General features: G+C 42.6%; 1 non-coding gene across 1 annotated transcript; it reads left to right on the top strand.

Annotated features, from left to right (window-relative positions):
- The first annotated feature begins 9,854 nt into the window (after positions 1 to 9,854).
- LOC113458009 lies at positions 9,855 to 10,044 on the top strand. Its single transcript, XR_003378459.1, has one exon. It is a non-coding gene; the product is annotated as a U2 spliceosomal RNA (small nuclear RNA).
- The last annotated feature ends 333 nt before the right edge of the window (positions 10,045 to 10,377 follow it).

Here is a 10,377-nt window from a genome sequence, read left to right on the forward strand (position 1 = left end):
CAAGTACGGGGATTACAAACATACGTCACCATGCATAGTTAAGTCTAGAAATGTCTACTTTTTTGTTACTATATGCTTATATAAAGTGTTACTACGTTGTTTAAGATTTGTATAATAAAACTGGGACCCAAATCTGTTACTTCTTCCAAACTCACAGTAACAAAGGGTACAGACTCCAAAGAATTCTAACATGCCTAATTTGTTTGGTTGTTGTTATTGCTGCTGTTTAAAATTTATTTTTATTTTATGTATTAGAGTGGTTCGCCTTTATGTATGTATGTGTGCTATGTACATGTCTGTGCCTTTGGAGGTCAGAAGAGCTGGACCCTCTAGAACTGGAGTTACCAATAGTTGAGAATCACCACGTGGGTGCTGAGTACCAAACCTGGTTCCTCTGCAATAGCAACAAGTGCTCTTAACCACTGAGCCATCTCTCCAGTCCCACCTAATGATTTAAAAAAAAACACACACACACAAAAAAAATGGAAAGTCAGACAGCAGAGACAGAGTAGTCAAGAACGGCTTTACAGAGATAGGTCTTAAAGATATGGGAGAAAGTCAAAGCTGGGGATAGTGAATAAGCCCCTCTGATGAAGAGAACACTCTGAGGACAAGAGCAGGGATGTGTGCACACACCTGTGGTTCCAGCACTTTGGAGCCTGAGGCAGGAAGGTTGTGAGTTCAAGGACATCCTAGGTTACACATGGAAACCTCAAAAAAGAAAGGAAGGAAGGTGATGTGGGAAGGTCATTTGTCTATCTGTTGTTTTCATTGGCTAATTAATAAAGAAACTGCTTGGTCTGATAGGTCAGAACATAGGTGGGTGGAGTAAACAGAACAGAATGCTGGGAAGAAGGGAAGTTAGGCAGATGCCATGCCTCTCCTCTCCAGGGCAGATGCAATGGAGCCAGCCACCACGTCAGACATGCTGAATCTTTCACGGTAAGCCACCACCTCGTGGTGCTACACAGATTATTAGAAATGGGTTAATCAAGATGTGAGAACTAGCTAATAAGAGGCTAGAACTAATGGGCCAAGCAGTGTTTAAATGAATACAATTTGTGTTTTGTTATTTTGGGGCATAAGCTAGCCAGGCAGCTGGGAGCTGGGTGGCAGGAAGCAGCCCACCGCTCCTTCTACAGGAAGAAAGGGAGGGAGGGAAGGAGGGATGGAGGAAGGGAGGAAGGAAGGACGGAAGGAAGGAAGGTTCTTCAGAAAGTTCCTATTAATTAGCTCCATTATACAAATGCGTAGATGTCACTAGTACAAAATGATACAGAGATAGTCTAGGGTATGAGAGCTTTGAAAAATCCCCCTGGGGGATTAGGTGAGAATTGTGGTATGTACCTGTATCTTAGGACTTGAAAGGCAGGGACAAGAACAGGAGTTCAGCCATCTTCAGTTTAAAGTCAACCATGAACTGTTTAAGATCTCGTCTCCAATAATAATAAACAAAAGGCCCTTTGCATTTTGCAAATTAGGATTACATTCACAGGGAAATGCCAGGGAACATAGAGGACAAGGAAGGCAGGAGATCATGGCAAGAATGATTCATGCCTCAATAAGACAAGGGGGAATAAGAAAGAAAATTACAGCAGTGTAATTGAAAGAGGAAATGGCACCAATGAAGAATTTAAGGAGGGGAAGTTCGTGATCATGGTCCAGGATCAAGTTTCAGGCAGCAGATAACACAGGCAAGTAGAAAAGAAAGAGTCATTGAAGGAGCCTCATCATTGGGAAGCTCTCCGACTTTTAGGTCAAGGATTAGGTTGGATTTGGGCAGGTGGTAAACATGAACGACATGGAAGTGCACATTTTCTCCAGTGGCTGCCGCAAATTATCTGCTGTCTGCCTGGTCCATAATTCGATTTTCTACTCTCTTGACTTTGAAATGTAAGGGCTCAGGCCCTTCTCCCTTGAACACAGGTAAAAGTCTTCATTCTTTCAAGCAACACTGTGCAGCAGATATGGAAGCTAGGAGAAACTTGCATCTAAGGGAGAATCAGAGGGCAGGTAAGCTGCTCAGCATGAAAGAACACCAGTGAGCTTGTGTCCCAGCACCCACATGGTGGCTCACAACCACCTGCAACTCCAGTTCCAGGGAACCCGATGCCCTCCTCTGACCTCCATGACACCAGGCACATATGTGTATGTGATGTAGAAACCAAATATTCATGCACATGAAATAAATAACTCTAAATATATTTGTATAGATGTGTGTGTGTATTGTTTTGTTTTTGCTTTCAGGACAGGATTTCTTTGTGTAGCCTTGGCTGTCCTGGAACTTACTCTGTAGACCAAACTGGCCTCAAACTCACAGAGATCTACCTGCCTCTGTCTCCCAAATGTTGGGATTAAAGGTGTGTGCCATCACCATTTGATAAATACATATTTTTAATTTAAAGAAAGAAAGTGAGACACATAAAACCTTAAACTCCTACCACTGAAGACTTCCAAAGGCTTTGAGTCTTCCATGCTATGAGAAGGCTAACCCCTAGGCAGGAGCCACGGGAAGTCTTCCAGTGCCCAGTCCTGCCTTTGTTTCTCTCATCATGTGTAACAAACATGTAGGCGATCTTCCTTGTCTTTCCAAATAAATGCATGAGTATCATGGGGCAAAAACATGATGGCTAATCTTTATTGCATACAATATGACCAGCCACTTCACTCCTGTGACCATACCATCCCCAACATGGTGGACGATACCCTCTAACTACAAGTCAGAATACACCTGTCTTTCCAGAAGGGCTTTATGGTTGGGTGTTTTGTCACAGCCGTGAAAGTGACTCATACAACAAGCGGTCATTCTCACTTACTGTGCCCTTCCTGACTTCCTGACTCACAGATAATGATTGCTGGTCTACACCAATAACTTTGGAGTGGTTTGTTATGGGTAATAACCAGAGCAAGTGACCTTGGCTTACCAGCAAACCACGGTTCTGTATTTAATGGGTGAAGAGACAGGTCGGAAGAGGACAGTAACAGACAATAAAAGATGGGGAGGTTTGCAATCAGAAGGCAAAAACTAGGACATATACCTAGACATGGCCGTGCAGGAATACCCCTAGAGGAAGAGCCAGGCAGTGAGACATTTTCCACAGCTTTGCTGCCAAGGGTAAAGGAAGGTAGTATGGACCAGTGATGGGTTAAAGTATGTGGAATAAGCTGGGACTGTGAATGTTCTAGAAACGCAACAAGACCTCATAAAAAAAAAAAAAAAGACTTCCCAGTCACACCAGAGGCCCAGCTGGATTTAATAGCGGGAATTGAATGCAGTATTCTATCAGCCCAATAGGATCACGTCCTCCAACAACATTTAACAGTTTGGAAGATAAAGTAGGAAATTCAGTGGTGGGAAAGATTTGGGCTTTATGTGGCATGACAACTGCCTCACATCCCTCAAGTGATTTAGTAAGCATCTACTTAATACCTACGGTATGTCAGAAAGTTTGCACAATGGAGGGAGGGGGGGTGTGACCCAGCGTAGAATACACGCCAGGAAAGGGCTGTGAAAGAGCTAAAGGTTTCTCTCCAAGGGAAATGAGATGGGCAAGCCCTTTAGTAATTGCATTAAAATGAGCACAAATATAACAATTTTTAAAAAGTAAGTCTTTGGGTCCAGAGAGATGGCTCAACAGTTGAGAGCATTTGCAGAAAACCTGGGGCTCAGGTCCCAGTTCCCACATCAGGCATTCACAACATTCTGGAACTCCAGTTCCTGGGGATCCCACAGCTTCTGCTGGCCTTCACAGGCACCTGCAAGCAAGCAGTGTGCATAGACTCATAGACACACCAATACAAATGATAAATAAAGAAATCTTAAAGGAATAAAAAAAGACAGTCTCAGATAAATGAAGACTCCCCTCACACCCGTCCTCCTGAGAGTTCTTAGCTAAGAACTTAAGTGAGGGAAGATGAGCTAGAACTGTAACTTAAAATCTTCAGTGGTAGCCGGGCAGTGGCGGTGCACGCCTTTAATCCCAGCACTCAGGAGGCAGAGGCAGGTGGATCTCTGTGAATTCGAGACCAGCCTGGTCTACAGATCTAGTTCCAGGACAGGCTCCAAAACCACAGAGAAACCCTGTCTCGAAAAACCAAAAAAAAAAAAAAAAAATCTTCAGTGGTTCCCAAACTGTGGTCAAATTATTGCTTCCTCTTCCTTCTGCCATTGTTTGAGCTACTTAACATCTGGTTAGATTGTCTAAGTGGATATCCATGATTCTGACACTAAGTAGCTACTGACCAGATAATATATTTCAAAGTACATCTGGATTTCCTCACAAGGCAACTTGGGTTTGGTTTAGCCGAACGCTGATGCTTCACAGGTCAAGGACTGAAGGGCGCATGTTGCTCTCAAAGCAAGAAGAGCTGTCCCAACATCACACCTCTCCCAGTGTTTGAAAATCATCTGAACTGGGTCAGGGTGCTCATCTCCAAACCTTCCTGACACTTCACCGTGACCTTTGCCTCATGTTATACCCACTAAAAGGGAGTGAGGCTATAGCTGTGGTTCTGTGAGTTGTTTGGGGGCATGATGGATCAGCCTGGAGCATTTGAAAATAATAGTAATTGGATTTGTGTCTTCCTTGGTGTCTCTAACAGCTGGGTTCTAGGCTCTTTCATTGAAACTGGAATACTGGGTTGCTCATATATAAAGTGACACAGTATTTGTGTATAGTGTAACATCAGTTCACCATAGATACAGGGGTTGATTTCGAAACTCTCAATGCTAATGCTCACTGATGTATATGTCATTATTTTCCATACACTTTAAATTCTCTCTAGATTACTTGGAATACCTAACTCTATGCAAGCTATGTAAGTAGTTTTATGCTGAAGTTAGTGTACAATGGCAAGAAAAGTCTGCACATGCTCAGTAGAGATGGCCATCTCCAGTTAGCTGAACTCATAGAGTGGAATCCATGACATGGGTAGCTTGAACTTACTTTTGGAAGAGCCAGGCAACTTGACTGTTACTCTTGATCACATGACTGTAATGTGCTTGTATGGCAAGCTACTTGTGAGTGGCATGGCCCAGGGGGCTGTGTATTAGACAGTTTTGTTTTGTTTTGTTTTTGTCAACTTGACTCAAGTTAAAGTCATGTGATAGGAGGGAGCCTCAAGAAAATGCCTCCATATGATTAGGCTATAGGCAACTTTATAGAGTAATTTATAATTACTAATTGATGAGGAAGGGCCCAGTCCATTGTGGGTAATGCTGTCCCTCGGCTGGTGGTCTTGAGTTCTATAAGAAAGGAGGATGAGGCTGGCTGTGGTGGCACATGCCTTTAATTCCAGCTCTTGTGAGGCAGAGGCAGGCAGATCTCTGCCAGTTTGAGGCCAGCCTGGTCTACAGAGTGAGTTCCAGGCCAGCCAGGGCTACAGAGTGAAACACTGTCTTGAAATTTAAAAAAAAGGAAGGAAGGAAGGAAGGAAGGAAGGAAGGAAGGAAGGAAGGAAGGAAGGAAGCAGACTGAGCAAACCAAGGGAGCCAGCAGGTAAATAGCATTTCTTCATGGATCCTGCATCAGCTCATGTATCCTGCATCAGCTCCTGCTTCCTGCATCAGCTCCTGTTTCCTGCATCAGCTCCTGCTTCCTGCATCAGCTCCTGCTTCCTGCATCAGCTCCTGCTTCCTGCATCAGCTCCTGCCCTGCGTGAGTTCCTGTTCTAACTTCTTCCAAAGATGGAGTATGATCTGGACGTGTAAGCCAAATCCTCCCCAACTTGCTTTTGGCCATGGCGTTTCTTCCCAGCAATAGAAATCCTAACTTAGACCGACAGTCTCTGCACTCCTGGTTTTAAGGGCCTTCCAGACACAATGACTATGGCTCCAGAGTCGGAGACAAAGCGTGTCTTATTTAACACAGCAGGGGAAGGACAGAAGCCCGAACATGAAATCTCGTGATTATTTAAATACACGTATCCTTCTCCAGACACTGTCACCCTGTATTCTTGCTTCAATAAAACTGCTGTGTGGTTATAAACGGTCTGAGGCCTGTGCCCGGTTTCAGCAATCAGCAATGGAACACTTAAGGTAATTGACACAATTAATGCGCAGAGCATGAAGAACAGGAAGACAGAGATCTCTGGGGGAAGGCTTATTTATTTATTCAGTCTTTATTGAGTGTTTACTGGTTTAAAAAAATCTCACTAGGCAACTGGCAGACAAAAATAACTCAGGCTTGACCTTTGATCAGAAGAGGTCTGCACTGAGGAGAAAAATATATAGACAGGCAAACTAACGCTCACAAACTGTGACAACAACTGCCCAAAGGAGGGGCTTGAAAAACCGACAAGAAAGAGAGTAAACACAAGGAAGAGAGTAAATCTTTCCCAGGGAATTTTTATGGCTTTGTGTTTGCACTTAGAAAAGACGGGCATGAGTTATCAAGAAGCAGAAAGGGACAGAGCAAGGGAGAAGTGTACTCCAAAAGCAGGTGCTGTGTGTGTGTGTGATGTGTGTATACATATATGCATGTGAGGGTACGTGTGTGCATGTATGTATGTGTATGTGTGTGTTCATGTATGTGCATGTGTGTCTCTGTGTATGATTTCAATTCTATTCAAGAAATACGACTTAATTATAATGGCATATTACTTAACCATACTCAATGAGACAAAAGCAGTAATATGAAGAAACATCGGAGGCAATTTTCCAAAAAATTCAAAACATGAAGTCACAAGTTTAAGGTGCTCACGAACAGCACACAATAAATACAAAGAAATCATATTACACATAGAAGATTGATGAAGGCGAAAGGCAAAGAAACAATCCTGAAAGATGACATCAAGATGGATGAAATACCATCAAAAGATCAGAGATCAACCCTTGCATTTATAATGGGTTGATTCACAGAAAATGTCAGGAAAATTCAGGTAAATATTCTTTCCAACAAGCGAGTTAGACATCCGTATGCAGGGAAAAAAAAAAAAGAATCTGGACCCCTCCCTTGCATATGGTGATATGCAAAAATTTGCTCAAAGCAGATCATACTCTGCCTACAATAACCACAGCTATGACATTTTAAAAATATGAGTCCATTTTCATGACCATGCATCAGCTCTGACTTCCTAGATACAACACCGAAGTCCAAACTGGCAAAGGACGAAGCAAACAGACGAGACGTTATCACAGGGCGTTCATGTTCTCGGGCATCAACGACCTGCAGAGCAAACCAACAAAATGAAGCGAATATCTATAAATAATTCATGTGGTAAGAGGCCTGAATCCAGAATGTTTAAGGAGTCTTACACCTTATAAAAAGACAAATAATTTCTAAGTTTTAGATTCAGAAAGGATTTTCTCCAAAGACAGTAAGCTTGCCAGTAAGCACATAAAAAGACGCCCAACACTGCTAATTATTGGGAAAGAGCAATGAAAACTACAAAAATAAATAAACCTTACATCTAGCAGGATGGCTAAGATACACAGTTGGTGGGAAACTGGGAATTTCAAACCACACTGGCCATAGGTATTTATTTGGCAAAATAGTTAATATCGTTAAACCTAGGGATAGCATATGGCCCAGCAACTCTACCCTTAGATATATTTTTTTTAAAAAGAATTAAAGTTTATATGAACACAAACACTTGCATACAAATGTCCATAGCACAGTGTTCAAAATGTGTGGAAACTCCCAGCATATGTCAAATGACTAATAGGAAAGCAAAATTTGCAGTATCCTTATGATGGATCATCTGACAATATGCAATGTTGAGGGCAGAAAAATGCAGGCATAAAAGGCCACATTTTGCATTAATCAATTTAGATAAAATATCCAGAATGAATAAACTTGGAAACAACAACTGCATAATGTTAAGCCAAGGGACATGCAGTGTCCCTGGTAGTCTTTAGGTTAAGGAAAAAAACTTCCTGACATGGCTGGAGAGATGACTCAGGGGTTGTTAAGAATGAGTAATGATCTTGCAGAGGACCCAAGTCCAGATCCAAGCATCTACATCAGCTTGTTCAATACAGGATGAAACCCCAGCCCCAGGGGATCTACTGCCCTCTTCTGGCCTGCGCAGGTACCTGTGCTAACATGCACATACACACACACATACATATACACGGTAAGAAAATTTATGAAAAATATTTTTTTAAAGTCATGAAATTAGATATTAGTTCTGGCTGCTCAGTTCTGATTATATTAAACATTGACTCACACATTTTATAATTTTATGGCATATGAATTTTGGGGTATGCTAGCATGATCTCAAAAAGGCCATTACTGAGAAAGAAAAACTAATTAAGACAAAAATAGAAATGATGTGCAAACAAAATTAATAATAAAAACATCAAGCTATAAAATATCAAGATATAAAAATACAATCAAGTAATATTTTTAAATACTTTATTGTAATGCATTTAAAATTGTTAATTAGCTGCACAAGTATTTGGGGGAAACAAGCCTTATCCATAGTGGCACATGAGAAAATGTGCCCAAGACTGGCAGCCTGGGTTCAGTCCCCAGGACACACATCTGGGAGGGAGAGAATCAACTCCTGCAAATTGTCCTCTGACCTCTGGACATGCGCCTTGAAACATGTAAGCCCACCCGTACACACACAGTAAGTAAGTAAAACAAGATAAATAAAACTTATAAAGGTTGAGAAAAATAAAATTTCTGATAATATGATGTGTATCTAGAAAACCCAAATAACTTACAGAGAAGTCACTGAATTGATAACTGGAAAAATTCAAGAAGAAAGGCTCAAGAAGGAAGAAACAAATGCACAAGCACAGAACTGTGACAGCTAGCTATGCATTAACTCGAGTAGTCACAGGATGCCGGGAAGTCTGTCAAACACTGTCTTGGGTGTGGCTGTGCTTCTAGATGAGATGAGCATTGGAATCAGTGGGCCAAGAAGAGCAGCTCCTCCCTAATTTGGCCTGCAAATCACCAACTCATATGGTGAGTTCAAGGCCAGCCCAGGCTATATGGTGAGTTCTAGGCCAGCCCAGACTGTATGGTGAGTTCAAGGCTAGCCCAGGCTGTATGGAGAGTTCTAGAACAGTCCAGGCTATATGGTGAGTTCAAGGCTAGCACAGGCTATGTGGTAAGTTCAAGGCCAGCACAGCCTATATGGTGAGTTCAAGGCCAGCCCAGGCTATATGGTGAGTTCAAGGCCACCCCAGGCTATGTGGTAAGTTCAAGGCCAGCACAGCCTATATGGTGAGTTCAAGGCCAGCCCAGGCTATGTGGTAAGTTCTAGGACAGACCAGGCTTTATGGTGAGTTCTAGGCCACCCCAGGCTGTATGCTGAGATCTAGGCCAGCCCAGGCTATATGGTGAGTTCTAGGCCACCCCAGGCTATATGGTGAGTTCTAGGCCAGCCCAGGCTATATGGTGAGTTCTAGGCCAGCTTAGGGCTCACAATGCAATCTCAGGGTGAGGTCAGAGACAAAGACTAGCCATTTAGGTAAGAAGTAGCTATTATAAACAAGGGATCTCTATCAGGCTACAAGCAAATTTTACTTTTTAGCAGAAAATGTACAAGTTACGTGGAAGCAAAATGATATACTCAAAATAGCTAAAAGGTTTTCAAAATTTTTGTAAGACAGGCTTTATTGCATTTTGTTACACCATTCAGCTGATACATATCCCCTGGAGGCCTGATCTTTCCTGAAGGGATATAAACAGAGGAGCAACGGATCTGGGGAGGAGGTAAGGTGGGGAGAACTGAGAGAGGGGAGGGGAGAATGGAGTTGGACGTATTGTTTGAGAGAAGAATAAAGAAAAAGAGGGGGAGGGATGAGGAGTTGGGTGGTGTGGACCATCAGTGTGGGGAAAGCACCTCCAGCACTTGGGAAACCACGGCGAGGGGATCAGAAATCGGAGGGCATCCTCATCACTTCCGAGCCTTTTGACTAAGATCAAGCAGAAGGTCTGTTCTTGTCTGTCTAACATTGGTTGCGTCCTCTATCTGAAGACAATATAATAAATGAATTTTAGAGCCAATCCATAGACTAGAAATTGGTTCTATCCACTATACTCATTGACCTGATATTGCAGAACCTCCAGGGAAGGTGCATGCCCTTGGGGGATATTCATAGCTTAAAGTAGTGTTAAAGATGTAAGGAAAAAATTGTGTAACATCTTTCAAAAGAATTCAAGAGAGCACTAAAGTCACGATGAGGCGCTTCATCGCCACTGGTCCTGCTTAGAAGAAATGCTGAAGAGCGTCTCCCAGTGGAAATAAAAGAGAATTAAATGACCAAACAATCCAATAAGTACGTGGGGCACTCCCTGATTAAAGAAACATAGAGAGCACTGAACTACTGCGGCCCACTGACTCGGCTCAGCAGGTAAAGGAGCTTCCTGCCACACCTGTCAACCTGAGTTCAGTCCCAGGATCCACATGGTGGAAGGA

This window comes from Microtus ochrogaster (genome assembly GCF_000317375.1).
Source record: "Microtus ochrogaster isolate Prairie Vole_2 chromosome 14 unlocalized genomic scaffold, MicOch1.0 chr14_random_2, whole genome shotgun sequence".
Lineage (NCBI taxonomy): Eukaryota > Metazoa > Chordata > Mammalia > Rodentia > Cricetidae > Microtus > Microtus ochrogaster.